Below are 13,564 nucleotides of genomic sequence, written 5' to 3'. Positions count from 1 at the left end.
GGAACGTGCCAGCCTGGCCAGGACCTGTCTCAGAGGCTGGTAAAAACTGTGTTACCCCAAAGAGTGGCTAGTCTGGGAGGGCTGCTCCATTGGCCCTCCCTTCAGGCCCACTCTCCTTGACCACCTGTCAGCTAATCCCCACCAGCGCATATGTGTTAGGGGGAATTGTCAGACAGCAGTCCTGCTGGAGATGTGTAGTGAGTTAAAAAATCCTGAAGAACAGGAAGGCTCCATAGTCAACACTGGTGTCTTAGGCTTGGAGTCCCAGAGCTTGAGGGAGAACAACCCATCTTCCTGACCACTGTCTCCTCACTCATGCTGCCCCACTGTCTGTGCAGGGACCTGAATGGTGGCCTCCAAAGAGGTATGTCCACATCCTAACCCTTGGAACCTGTGAGTGTGACTTGTTTGCAGATGTAATTAAGTGTATGATCTCATGATGAAATCATCCTGGCTTATCTGCATGGGCCCTAAATATGATGGTAAATATTCATACTAGAGACACACAAAGGACAGATGAGAGGAGGAGAAAGCCACATGAAGCTGGGGGCAGAGTTTGGAGGCATCAGAAGCTGGAAGAGGCAAAGAAAGACTCACCCCTAGAACCATGGTAGGGATCACGGCCTTGCCAACCCTTTGAGTTCAGCCTTCAGGCCTCCAGAAATGAGAGAGGGTAAGTTTCTGTAGTTTAGTTCAGCACAGCGGCTTGGTTCTCTGGTTATTTCTCCTGGTTAGGGTCTCCTCTCCATTTCAATCCCTGAGCTTATCCCTGCGGTGACATTTGTCATTCGGACCAAGTGCCCCCTCATTTGCCTACCTCTTGATCACAGTCTGAGGTCAGAGACCCTTACAATTTATGACCTTGTCCCACATATCTTCATGGGGTTCAGTCCCAAGCAGGTGCCTGGGGCAGAGGACACCTGCATGCATCAGTGTGTGTGTGCATGTTAGGCCAGAGGTTGGGGAGGGGGGGTTAGGGGGGGTTCACTGTTGGAGGGAGACTCATTGGAGGGAGTGGGAGTGAGTCAGACCCTACAAAACAAAAAGGGAGAGTATTCCACATATTGGGAGCAGTGGGGACTAATACACTGCAATGAAGCTGAGTTATTCCATGGGGGTCAGAGGCTAGGAGACCTCTGTAAGACCATCAGGCCCTCCCTGAACACCAGCTCTTAATGTGAACCGTGGTCCCTTAAATACTTGGTGCAGTCCTGAAGTATGGGTATGGGTATTAATATTGCCCTCACTCAGAGAAAATAGAGACAGAGAAACCTTGAATACATTCCCCCATGGCCCACAGTTAATACGAGGGGGAGGGGCTGGAATGCCAACCCTGATAATCTGGGTCTGGGACGATTATGCCATTCTATTTCCCTCTGGATGAAGATGATGTTGGTGGTAGAAATGTAGCAACACTTACAGAGCACTTTTGGTGTGCCAGATGCCACTCAAAGCACTCTGCAGGTATTAACCAGTTCAATCCTCACAACTGCTCTAGAGGTAGGTTCTGTTGTAAAGCAGGACACAGAGGCACAGATTGCATAGGTGAATGCCTCAGGCAAACTGCCCTCTGTTAGTAAGTTGTGGTGGGGGTATAGGAATAAGCACAGTCCTATTTTCCCAAGGCTGGGGACCAATCTCAATACACACCACGTCTTTGTTGGAATGAAAAGCTTGTATTTCCTGGGCCCTGCCTCTATGGGTTCTAGTAGGAAACTCAGGTGCACCAAGATTCCTCCCACGTGGTGTTAAGCATTCCCAAAGTGTCTCATGTGCTCTAGAATTCGTCCTGGCAGCAGATACTTGGTTCCCAGTGGTTTCCTTTCCTGCTACGGGTGCCCATGACCATGGGGCCCCCTCCTGATTATTACTTTATTCTTCTTCAGCTTCTGTTGCAACTTCTATCCCTTGCCTTAAAAAGTTCCCAAAATGACCCACATAGGAAAGCAGACTTAACCATCCCAGGCTACTCTGTTCTGCTCTGCCTCAGAGATTTTAGTGAACCAGCTTCCACTCTTTTCTTGCTTCTCAGCCCCATTTTCATTCCTCACTCCCCCATCCTCCAGCAGCCAGGATCTAGGTGCAGATCCCAGGCCTGGGCCAGCTAAGGAACACCAAAGGACTGTCCTCTTCCCTCCCTTCCCTGCTGATGGAAAGTGTCCATCTAGATGGAAAGTGTCCAGTCTGGGGGTCCCTTCATTCCCAGCACACATGGGTTTCTCAGGACAATTGCCTGCTCTGTTAGATTCTCCTCAATAGCCCTTCAGATATGTGCACATGGGTCTGAATATATGATGAACAAGTTTCTGTTCTCTAGCTGATGTTTTGAGATGAGTCAGATGGGGGAGGCGATCAGCAAGCGAGGGAGTTTGAACACTATGTGCCAGGCCACAAGGGTCATTAAAGGCTTCGTACCATTGCATTAGAACACAGATAGCATCTTTTTAAAAAAGATTTTATTTATTTATTCATGAGGGACACAGAGAGAGAAGCAGAGCAGGCTCCCTGTGTGGGACCTCCCAGGACTTCAGGATCACGACCTGAGCTAAAGGCAGACACTCAACCACTCAGGTGCCCCCATATAGCATTTTCTAACAGTTATAAGACATTAATTCTTACTGGGTCATCCACGCCCCTTTAAGTCTCCAGTGACAAACCACCAGGTCTCCAAGGCACTTCTGCTGCCCTGGCAAATTCTGGAGCAGAACTACCCTAGCACCCAGCTTTTAGTTGGAAGACACACTGCTTCCAGGAGGAGGTGCTGTCATCAAAGTACTCTGGCTGGGCTAATAGGAGCTATGCAGAGTGGAGAGCCCGAGGCCAAATTTCCTTTGTAAGAAACTGCCCCTGTCTCTATATGTTTTAAATATGGGTTTCTTATTTGTCTTCGAGGTTGTTTATCTGACCATAGTGTTGGGTTTTATAAGGAACTGGGAAAGTCAGGACTATTAACTCAGTCCTAAGATTTTTCAATGTCTATCCTTGTCAGCATGGCAGGGACAGGGTGGAGGGCACCAGCTTGTTTCCTGAGATTCTCCTGGTCCAAAGAGAGTCCAACTAAGAGCAGAAAAACACTGAGGAATGCATGGGCAGATACTTCCTTATAGTCCAAGATGCTGTCTGTGGGGTTAATAATAGTGATGAAGATGATCTGATGATGGTGATGATGAGGATGCTAATGATGATACTAGCTAATGTTTCTTGAAAAAGAACTCTGTACCTAGCACTGTGCTAAGCCCTTGATATGCAACAGCTCATTTAATCCTCACAGCAACCCTATGAGATAGGTACTGCTATTGTCCTTTTACAGATAAGGAAGCTAAGGCTCAGAGAGGTTAAGAAACTTGCTTGAGGGCACACAGCAGGTGAATGATAGAACTGAGCTTCCTTTGCAAGGAAGGCTGCCTCCAGAGCCCCATCCCTGAAGTGATGACTTCTATCATGTCTTTTTAGTCCCTGGTGCCCTTTGTGCATTCCAGATCCTTAACTAATGTGATAGGTTCCACTCTCTCTCCAAAAGTGAAGGTGTTCTTACTCAATAAAGGGGCATAGTGGGTGGACAATAACATGGGGAAGACAGCCAGAGTTTGTGACTGGGGGTTAGGGCTGTAGGCTGGAAAAGAGGAGAAGAACCTAGAGAGGTACATTGGGTGAGATAATAAGGGTTTTGACTATCAATAGGAAGTTCAAAGATTTTTGAATAGAGAAATGGCAAGATCAAATTTGTATTTTAGAAGCCACTTGCAGTGATTAGGGTCTGTGTGGGGCCATCTTATCCATATTCCTACAAACCACACCACTAGGAAGGCCCTTGCTTGCACCCACTTTGAGCCTGTGTGTGCCTAGCAGATAGGAAGCAAGGGCCTTTCCTCCATTTTGCAGAGAAGGAAGCTGAGACTTGTAAGTTCTGTACCATTTTGGCTTCCCTCAGCTCTGAGAAGTGAAGGAACATGCCATGCATCCAGTGGGTGTTGATAGGTGTTTAACAACTGACCCTTTGAAGGGAAAACAACCTTATTTGGAGCATTTGCAAGTTCCCTTAGTATAAATACCCGGCTGTAGCCAACTTCAAGCTACCTACCAGTATATTATTAACTGAGTTGCAGAGTTCCTGAAAATGTAACATTTGGTTCTAGTAAGCTAACAAGAGCTGTCTCCCACATACCTCTCATGCATTCTTAGTGCCCTCCCCTGGCCAGTATTCATGCAGACTCTGAGGGAGCTCCAAGCCAGTGCTGATAAGAGAGGCAAAGTAACTTGTCCAGGCCAACTTGGAGACTCAGAAGTGCAGTGAGGGATAGAAACTGGCATCTTAGCTCCTAGGCCAGGTGTTTGTGTGGACTCTGTTTAGGAAGACAAAATTTGATCTCTGCCTGGATCCCTTTCAGAAGAGATTTTACTTTTGGTGGTGGCAAAGTCTTCCTGTCTTCCAGGATATGTGTCACAACCTGTTACTGGAACTGGAAAAATAATGTCACAGAGTATTTTTAACAGTGAGTACAAATCCCCTACAGTAATGGATGATCTACAATCTACGGGCTTAAGTTCTCAAATCTATAGATCATTTTTCAGTTTCCTGAGTGCCTCTATGGCCTTGTCATTCATCTGATCATTTGTTTGATAGAAACTGAGGGCTAAGGCATGGAGATTATGGAAAACAGATGAGAAGCATTGCCAGTTAGGTACTGATAAGACAGAGGTTAGAGATGGGGACAGGCAGAAAATCATGAGTCCTGGCATATGAGATGAAGGTCAACAAGTAATCCACCATTAGGGTTTTGAAACCCAACTGGGAGGCTCTCAGAGCCAGTAGATAGGAGGGAGGTACTCAGCACCAGTGAGCAGAGAACATGGCTCACAGAAACCTGACTTTGAAGCGTGAGACTGATCCAGCCTCTGGTTCTTACTCACTTCTTGTTGGGACAAGAAATAATGCCGGGTAGGAGATTTCCCTAAGGTACACCAGGGAAGAGGAAAGAAATTAATACTTGTAGAAAGACCCTGGAATATATTAAGATCTGTCTGTATGAGCATATATTTTCCTTAAGACCTGGCAGCAAGGAGAGACTTTGTGTGTTAAGTGGTACTATTTCATTATTTGTTTGAGAAAACAAATGTTCAGAGAGGTTAAGTCACTTGCCCATGTTCACACAGCTGGTAAATGGCACAGCTGGGAGAGGGATAAGAGGGTAGCGGCTGAATACAGATTCAGAAAAACTGGCAGGCAGTTGGGATATGATAGAAATAGACTCAGTTGAGTGTCTTCCTGCTTTTGTGGGGAAGTATGACAGCTGATGGCTGGAGTGGCTGGGCAGAGGGCTGGAAGAAGGAGAGTGGTATTTCTGTTTTCCTCATGCCACTGGGAGCAAGGTGTTCACTGCCCTGTTCATGTATTCTCCCTGGAGGAAGTGCTCTGAGTGTTTACACAAGGGCACATTTCTGGCACGCCAAGGGAGACAAACTCTAAATGGAGACCATATCCCCAGCTTGGCAGATGCCTGAGAATAAGGCGCGCTTGCTGACATGTTGATGGAGAACAGGGACTTCTTGTTTACCCAGCTCACCATCTGGACGAGCAAGGCAATGTCCAAGGAAATAGATGTAACTGAAAGCTCAGAGGCTGCCTCTCTGGCTTCCTTCATGTGTGCTCCAGAGTGCTTTGGCTGCTTCTTGGCCAGGTACGCAGTGTGGATGGTGGGCCAGGGCAAGGCAGGAGCTTGGAACTGCCAGCAGATTCAGGACAGCACAGGGATGAGGCTGCAGGAGCTGGGGAAAGGGGTGACTGCAAATGTTTGGAGCAGAGAAGTTGAGAACTGTTCTCTCTGAGGGAATAAAAGAGTGAAAAGGCTTTTTCTATTGAAAGAGGGACTGGGATCATATAAATGGGAGAGCTTCCTAAGGTTGAGAAAAGGTGCATGTTTTAAGCAGACCATCTGGTGAAATTCTTTTGGTATGGATGACAGGAAAAGTTGGGGTGGAACTGGGGCTGGATCAGGGGATAAGTAGCTCCCAGCCTATATCTTACAGTTTGGGAGGCACCAGTCCATCCCATTCAATACAGCTGAGGAGACTGGGAAGATTTGAGTCCCTGAATCCTTTGAGGGGTTGTAGGTATAAAAATAGTTCAACAATTCCCTTGACCCATTCTTGCCCATGAAGGGACACAATCAGCTGGAAAATTCAGAACTGTGAGCAAACCCCACATTGTGTTCATTGGACATAGGGATGCCTTCCTTATTACTTCAGTAGAGGCTAGTTTGAAAAATTCCTTGCATTGGTCAGGATAGACCTGTACCAAACAACCACCAAAAAACCTCAGTGGCTTGGACACCTGGGTGGCTCAGTTGGTTAAGCATCTGACTCTTGAGTTCCACACAGGTCATGATCTCAGGGTTGTGCGATCAAGCCTCACATCAGGCTCCTTGCTGGGTGTGGAGCCTGCTTAAAATTCTCTTTCTCTCCCTCCCCCTTTGCCCCGTTCCCCACTCCTGCTCTCTATTTCTCTCTCTCTCAAAAAAATTAAAAAAACAAAACCCCTCAGTGGTTTAACATAATAAAGTACATATCTCACTCATGTCACAGTTCCAGTGAGTTGGTGAAAGAAGAGGGCATGTGGGAGGCTCTGCTCCATGTCATCCAGGGTCCCAAGCCCTGCCATTCCCTAGACCTCATGGTTTTCCACTGCTTATGGCTGCAAAGCAAGGAATGGAGGGAAAGAGGGAGTAGGATTACCCAGGAGATTTTTAGAGGCCAGTAGTAGAAGCGGCAAAAATCACTCTTGTCAATATTCCATTGCCCAGAATGAGACACATGGCCCCATCTGCCTGCAAATGAGACTGAGAAAAGAAGTGCCCAGGGGGGAAAAGGAAACTAGATTTGGATTTGGTGAACTCACAGCAGTGTCTCTGGCACACGTTTCCTGAGATTTCTGGGGGGGATCCTGTGTGTGAGGGGAGTTGGTTGCAATGGGTGGTCTCTATGATTTCTCTTACAGATACTGGCTGAAATAAGCACCTTATGACTAGCTCAGAACTGCTCTAAAAGGTGGCAATGCACTAGGGGGGTTCTCAGGCCCTGAAGCTGGGCTCTCAGCCCTGTATTGCAGAACCACCTGTTGCTCATGGAAGCTCCATCCTCGGCTGCCAGAAATGGTTGTAAATCTGGGACTGCTTAGGAACTGAACCTTTATAGGGTGGCTCCAACATGGTTCCCTTCTATTTTGCTTGTCTTAGTGATGCAGGCACCAAAACTGGATACTTTCAGGACCTGAACTGCAAGGATATATGAGTTTCGTTGGCTTCCTAGGACATTTGAGTTGGTTGGTATTTTGCAAGGTGTCAGATCTAAAACTGGGGAGTTAAAAAAAAGAAATAAAATAAAACTGAGTTTAAAGCAGTAGATCTCAATAGACTCTGGTTCCCAATACTGCAATTTATCCAGGACATTCTGGCTTGTGTAACTTGGATTTTTAAACACTTCTACCAAACTCTACAGAGTTTATAGATGTGAAGGGAAAATGCCTCCAGCTACTTCTTCAATTTATGGTCAGAGTGACTACCCATCTTATTTTGCCCAGAACAGCTTTGGTTTACACCTACTGTCCATGCATAATTATTAACAGTGCTTGCTTTTGTTCTCAAAAATCCCAGTAAGTCATATGGTCACCTGGCTTAGAGGAGGCTCAGTCCTGATGCTGATTGATACATCCTTGCCAGCCAGCCTGTGCACATGGCCTGACTGATGTCTAATGATGATGCAAAAGTTGGGCTTAGTTACTAATACCCTCATCATTGTCTTTGTTCAGTTTATTACCCTGTGGCTTCCAGGTTCTATAAAGCATGAATTATAAGTTCCAGTTTACAGATGTGCAAACTGGACCATGAAGGTTAGTGACATTTCCAAGGTCATATGAAAACCAAACTGTAGTTCTGATCCAAGCATCCTGATTCTAGACCACTCTACTTTCTTCTCTGCCAGATATAAGGTCTCAGATGCCCTGCACCTAATGAGTGGCCCAAACAAAATTCTACAGGAGGGCCCCAAATCAAACTAGCAACCAAAAAGAATCTACACCACTATTAATTTATATATATATCACTATTGCTTTCTGAATGTTCTCTCTATATGATTCATTGTTGTCACCAAAAATCGTTGTGCATGGAGTAATGTATCTATGCCCTCGAAGCCCACATATGTTCCCAGCTCTGAAGGTAATCAGTCAGCAAAAGGCCCACAGAGCATCTTTCTGAAGGTGAGAAATGGCCTCTGTGCTGCAGGAAGGAAGCATAAGATGTGAATTCTTAATTAGTTGGACATCAACATCAAATAGAGCCTGGGATTAGTGCCATTTGCTGCAGGGAAAGGACAAGCAATAGTCTGTAATCTGGTAGTGATTCAGGTTGACTCCACACCTACATGTTAATCACACTGAATTCTTCCAATCAGGCACCAGGCACCTGTCTCAGTTATGGCATCCTGTCTGGTTTGGATGAGCTGTCCCTAAACTTGATTTGGAATTGCAGATGTGAGCTTGGATCTCAGGCTGTGATTTCAGCAGTGAAGGCCTTCTTACAAAGTTCCTAGGGAACAGACACAAAAGAGAAACTACAGAAGCAAAAGATAGTCTAGATCCTGGGGCCTAGCAATCAATATTCCTCTGGTTCTCTTGCCTGATCTGTGGGGTGTTAGAGATGTGGATATAAGCTGATTTCATGGAAACATAGACTCCTTAGAATGACAGGGGAATGTAGAGATCATTCAGCAACTTCCAAGCAGGATATATATTGATATATTTTATAATTGATGGTATGCAAGGAGATTGCAGGGGCTACATGGACTTCAAAAAATGTGTATTTACTACTTGTGTATTTAATTAAATGTGTCGGGATCCCTGGGTGGCGCAGTGGTTTGGCGCCTGCCTTTGGCCCAGGGCGTGATCCTGGAGACCCCGGATCGAATCCCACGTCGGGCTCCCGGTGCATGGAGCCTGCTTCTCCCTCTGCCTGTGTCTCTGCCTCTCCCTCTCTCTGTGTGACTATCATAAATAAAAAAAAAAATTAAAAAAAATAATTAAATGTGTCTTAGAAAGAAATATAATAACCGTCATATCAAACCCATTAGCCCACAAATAGTATTGATTAATACAAGGTGGGTAGTAAGCAAAACCAAGTCAGTGTAAAGCAAAATGTCAGTAATAAAGTTGGCACACAAATGTGTCAAAAAATGTCAAAGTGATAGCGAATGTAGTTTGGAAAATCTGATCTGGTGTACTCTTGTTTTACAGATGATGAAACTGAGGCTCAAATAGAAGAAATTACAGATGCAAAACCAGAACTATGGTGTCCACACCCCCCTCCATGGACACCACCTGCCTAGGAATGCTTTCCAGGGCCACTTCCTCTTGAGTTCCACACTGGAGTCTGGTGCCTGCTCAGCATCCCTGGTCCCTAATTGGCAGAGCTCCTAACAGAGAACTGAGCCACTATTTCCTCCTCCCACTGAAGGGCAGGCACTCCTCATCCTCATTCCTCTAGACACACACTTCCCATACTGTAAAGTAGGTTTTTTTTTTTTTTTTTCCTTTTGTGGATCCGAGACAGAAAAGTAGAATTTCCTTGGAGGCTTGGGACCCTTAGTGTTGCTTGGATGTTTTGGAAAAAACAAAGCAAATTAATTCTTCTAGCTCACTTAATGAAGAGCAGTGTGTGGAGGCAGAAACAACTAATAGGTTTTAAGTGTAAATCTCCAGCTTCAGCAGAGCTTGGGGGCAGGACAGGCCCCTTGTTTCCTGAGATCTTTTGCCTTAATCTTGATCATGAGGAATTAAGGCCTGGGTAACAGCCTCTGAAGCATCCACTGGAAGAAGGCACTTGATCGGTCACACAGTGGTTCACATTGTTCCCCTGGGGCTTAGACCTTCTCTTTCTGTTCTGAGGAGCTGCATCCCCACCCACATGGAGCTATAAATATCTGGAGGCAGAAGAACTGTATGCACCCCAGCTTTAGAACCAGGCCACACACTGGTGGTACTTGTACTCCCTAGGCTGGCAGGAGTCTACAGAATACATGCTGTCCACTCTCCAGATGCAAACTAGGAGGCTCTAACTTGCTTTCATGAGCATCTAAACTTCTCTTAAAGACTTCTTGTTTCCATCTGGTTATCTGGATATATGAATCATGTGGATAGACTAGCATTCCAGAACTCAAAACTATGAAAGACCTTGGTGAAGGAGAATGACCAGGAAAAGAACAGCCTAATGTGATGGAAAGAATACTAAAACTTAATGACAGACCAAGGTTGCAAATAAAGGGATGGAAAAATACATACTAAGCAAATAACAGCTAAGAGTAAGCCAAGGTGGCCATATTAATGGCAGCCAAAAAGACCTCAGAGAAAGGTATTTTTGGAGATAAAGAGTCATTCTTTAATTACTAAAGGAATAATTCATGAGGAATGTATAATAACTCTGAGCTGAATTATACCTAACAATTCAAATTCAAACTATATAATGCAACCATTGACAGAATTATAAGGAAGGACTGGCAAATACGTTTATAGTGGGAGATCTTAACATGCCTTTCTAAAAACTAATAGATCAAGCAGGTAAAAAAAGAATGACATACAGAAAGTTTGAGCAACATGATTGGCAACCTTTGCTCAATGTACATAACTAAAATTCACAATCTTTTCAAACATGAAATAATGGCAGCTTTACTACTATTTTCATTTTTATTTAAATGGACCGACTTTTTCTGCTTTTTAGTAAGAGAGAGAGCGAGATCAGAGAGAGCATGAGTAGGGGGTGGAGGGGAAAGGATAGAGAAAAGGGAGAGAAAGAATCTTAAGCAGGTTCCTTACCCAGCTTGGAGTCCGATGTGAAGCTTGATCTCACAATCCTGATGTCAAGACCTGAGCTGGAATCAAGAGTCAGATGCTTAACTGACTGAGCCATCCTGGTGCCCCTGACTTTGTCTTTTTACTTAGTGCTTCCTTATAGTAAGAAATAACATCCATACCCAAACCAAACTACTGTCAAATTCAAGGTAGTGGTTATTACATTTTAAAAGACACATTTAAAAAAAATAAAAGACACATTTAACAAAGTACATAAGTAGTAAATATTTTTAAAAAGCCCATGTATTCCCACAATCTCCTTGTGCACTACTAGTGATGTATAGCAGACATAAAGAATGCTAAACTCTATCAAGTAAGAGTTTAATTCAAGTTATGAAAGAGCAACAGGATAATCTCATGTAAATAGAAAAAAGAAAATAACAAAGAGAGCAGTAAAATGAATGAAATCTGAAAAAATAATAGAAGCAACTAAAAAAAGCTGACTCTTTTTAACTTTTAAAAAGATTTTATATATTTATTAATGAGGGAGAGAGAGAGAGAGAGGCAGAGACACAGGCAGGGGGAGAAACAGGCTCCATGCAGGGAGCCTGATGTGGGGACTCGATTCTGGGTCTCCAGGATCATTACCTGGGCTGAAGGTGGCGCTAAACTGCTGGGCCACCGGGGCTGCCTTGACTCTGAAAAAAGTAACAAAACTAACAATCCTTAGGCAATATTGATCAAATAAGAGAATACACAGAAACAAAATAATAAAAATTAAAATGGAGAAGGAATCACATTTAGAGTATAGATTTTAAAATTATGATCTAACTATAATGAACTTTGTACCGATATATTTGAACACCTGGAAAAATATAGCTTATAAAAGCTGAATGGATAGAAAGATATGTAAGAAGAATAGGTCTCAAGCCGTTAAGGAAATTGCATTAGTGACCTATAATACAGACCAATGTAAAAGGATGGTTTTACATTGAGCTCCACCGAATCCTCGAGGAAGAAACAATCCTTATTTCACATAAACTGCATTAGGGAATAAAGAGGAAAACCTGTGTGAGTCTGATATGAAATTCAGGTAAGTTGGAAGACAGGCAAATTTTGGGTGAATCTCACAAGACAGAAGAAGCCTAAATAATGTATTCACAAACGAAATTCATCAATGCATTAAAAAATACATTGTGATTTTAGTCAAATTTGTCAACTTAATCTCAGAAATTAAGAATAATTTAAAAAATTGGTTTTTTTACTGGAGTTCAATTTGCCAACATATAGCATAACACCCACTGCTCATCCCGTCAAGTGCCCCCCTCAGTGCCCATCACGCAGTCACCCCAACCCCCCGCCCACTTCCCTATCTACTACCCCTTGTCCGTTTCCCAGAGTTAGGTGTCTCTCATTTTTTGTCACCCTCACTGATATTTTCACTCATTTTCTCTCCTTTCCCTTTATTCCCTTTCGTTAATTTTTATATTCCCCAAATGAATGAGACCATATAATGTTTGTCCTTCTCCGATTGACTTATTTCACTCAGCATAATACCCTCCAGGTCCATCCACCTCAAAGCAAATGGTGGGTGTTCGTCCTTCCTGATGGCTGAGTAATATTCCATTGTATACATAGACCACATCTTTTTTATCCATTCATCTTTCGATGGACACCGAGGCTCCTTCCACAGCTTGGCTATTGTGATTCCACACAAATCTTAAGACAATTTGTTCCAACTCTCTGAAGAAAGTCCATGGTATTTTGATAGGGATTTGCACTAAATGTGTAAATTGCCCTGGGTAACATTGACATTTTCACAATATTAATTCTGCCAATCCATGAGCATGGAATATTTTTCCATCTCTTTGTGTCTTTCTCAATTTCTTTCAGAAGTGTTCTGTAGTTTTTAGGGTATAGATCCTTTACCTCTTTGGTGAGGTTTATTCCTAGGTATCTTATGGTTTTGGGTGCAATTGTAAATGGGATTGACTCCTTAATTTCTCTTTCTTCAGTCTCATTGTTAGTGTATAGAAAGGCCACTGATTTCTGGGCATTGATTTTATATCTGCCACACTGCCAAATTGCTGTATGAGTTCTAGCAATTTTGGGGTGGAGTCTTTAGGGTTTTCTATGTACGGTATCATGTCATCTGCGAAGAGGGAGAGTGACTTCTTCTTTGCCAATTTGAATGCCTTTTATTTCTTTTTGTTGTCTGATTGCTGAGGCTAGGACTTCTAGTACTATGTTGAATAGCAGTGGTGAGAGTGGGCACCCCTGTTGTGTTCCCGATCTTAGGGGAAAGGCTCCCAGTGTTTCCCCATTGAGAATGATATTTGTGGGATCCCTGGGTGGCGGCAACGGTTTAGCGCCCGCCTTTGGCCCAGGGCGCGATCCTGGAGACCCGGGATCGAGTCCCACATCGGGCTCCCGGTGCATGGAGTCTGCATCTCCCTCTGCCTGTGTCTCTGCCTCTCTCTCTCTCTCTCTGTGACTATCATAAATAAATTTAAAAAAATTAAAAAAAAGAATGATATTTATTGTGGGCTTTTCGTAGATGGCTTGTAAGATGCTGAGGAATGTTCCCTCTGTCCCTACACTCTGAAGAGTGTCAAATGCTTTCTTTGCATCTATTGAGAGAATCATATGGTTCTTGTTTTTTCTCTTGTTGATATGATTTATCACATTGATTGCTTTACAAGTGTTGAACCAGCCTTGCATCCTGAGGAT

This window comes from Canis lupus, chromosome 27 (assembly GCF_003254725.2).
Source record: "Canis lupus dingo isolate Sandy chromosome 27, ASM325472v2, whole genome shotgun sequence".
Classification (NCBI taxonomy): domain Eukaryota; kingdom Metazoa; phylum Chordata; class Mammalia; order Carnivora; family Canidae; genus Canis; species Canis lupus.
Note: the sequence above shows the minus strand (reverse complement) of the source record.